This window comes from Daldinia childiae (assembly GCF_008694065.1).
Source record: "Daldinia childiae strain JS-1345 chromosome Unknown Scaffold19, whole genome shotgun sequence".
Classification (NCBI taxonomy): Eukaryota; Fungi; Ascomycota; class Sordariomycetes; order Xylariales; family Hypoxylaceae; genus Daldinia; species Daldinia childiae.
In genome coordinates this window covers 228,055-229,868 of record NW_022984660.1, presented here as the reverse complement: position 1 = coordinate 229,868, position 1,814 = coordinate 228,055, and positions in this window count along the sequence as shown.

Genomic DNA, 1,814 nt, shown 5'->3' with positions numbered 1-1,814 from the left:
GAGGGGAGGGAGGGGGGGGAGGGGGGGAGGGGGAGGGGGAGGAGGGGGGAGGAGAAGAAGGAGGAGGAGAAGAAGGGGGAAGAAAAGGAGAAAGAAGGAGAAGAAAAGAAAAGGAAAGGAAAGGAAAAGGAAAAAAAAAAGAGAAGAGAAAAGAAAAGAAAGGAGGAAAAAAAGGAAGAAAGGGAAGGGAGGAAGAGAAGGGGAAAAAGGAAAGCGAAAAAAAGGAGGGGGAAGAGAGGAAAAAGCGGGGAAGAGAAAAGGGGAAGAAAAGGGAAAACAGAGGAGGGAGAGAGGGGGGGAAGAAAAGAGAAAAAAGGAGAGAAAGAAGGGGAAAGGAAGAAGGAGAGAGAGAGAAAAAAAAGAAAAAAGAAAGGAAGAGGGGAAGAAAAAGGCAGGGGAAAGGGGAAGGAGGGGGGAGGAGGGAGAGGAGGAAAAAGAGGAAGGGAGGAAGAAGAGGCGGGGGAGAGGGGGAGGAAGGAAGGGGAAGGGGAAGGAAGAAAGGAGGGAAAGAAAGGAAAAGAAGAGAAGAAGAGAAGGGGGGAGGGAGAGAGGGAGGAAGGAGGGGAGGAAGGGGGGAGAAGAAGGGGGGAAGAGAGGGAGGAGAAAGAAGAAAGGAAAGAGGAGGAGGGGGAGGGGGGGGAAAAAAAGAAAAGGGAGGAGGGAGAGGGAAGAAAGGAAAAAAGGGAGAGGAGGAGAGGAGAGGAGGGGAAGGGGAGAAGAAGGGAGGAAGGGGAGGAAAAGGGAGGGAAAGGAAAAAGGGGGAGGAAGAGAGAGAGGGGGGAGGGAGGGAGGGAGGAGGAGGGAGAGGAAAGAAAGGAAAAAAGGAGGGGAAAAAGGAAAAAAAGAAAAAAGAAAAGGGAAAAGAGAAGAAGAGAAAAGAAGAGGAAAGGAAGAAGAAAGAAGAGGGGAGGGAAAGAAGAAGGAGAGGAGGGAAGGAGAAGGAAAGGGGAGAGAAAAGGGAGAGAAAGAGGAGAGGGAGGGGGAGAGAAAGGGAGGAAAGGAGAGAGAGAGGGGGAGGGGAGAAGAGGGAAAGGAAAGAGAAGGAGAGAGGGAAAGAAAAAGAAGAGAAGAAAGAGAGAAAGGGGAGAGGAGAAGGAAAGGAAAGGAAAAAGAAAAGGAGAAAAGAAAAGAGAAAGGAAAAAGAGGAAGAAAAGGAGAGAAGAAAAGAGAGAGGGAGAAGGGAGGGGAGGGAAAGGAGAGGGAGGAGGGAAAGAAAAGGGGGAGAGGAAGAAGGGAAGAGGAGGGAGAAGAAAGAGGAGAGAAAGAAGGGAGGAGGAGGGAGGAGAGAGGAGAGAAGGAGAAAAAAAAGGGAAAAAAAGAGAGAGAGGGAAAGAAGGAAAGGGGGAAAAGGGAGGGAAAAAAGGGAAAAGGAGAGGAGGAGAAAGGGAGGGAGAAAGAGAGGAGAAGGACGGGGAAAGAGGGAAGAGAGGGAGGAAGGAGGAGGGGAGGGGGGAGAAGGAGGGGAGAGAAGAAAGGCAGGAGGAGGAGGGGAGGGAGGGGGAGAAAGGAGGAAAAAAAAGGGAGGGGGGAAAAAAGGGGAGGAAGGAGCCAGGAAAGACAGGGGGAGACGGAAAGGGGGAAAAGGAGGAGAGGAAAGGAAGAAAAAAAGAAAAAGAAGAAGAGAAGAAGGAAGAAAGAAGGGGGGAAGAAAGAAGAAAAAAGGAAGAAAGGAAGAAAAAAAAGAAGGGGGGAAAAGGGAGGAAAAGAGGAGAGAAAGAGGGGGAAGAGAGGGGACGAGGGAAACGGGCAAGGACGGGAAAAGAGGGGCGGAAACGGACAAAGACAGACGGGGGGGGAAAGGGGAGAAAGGGGAG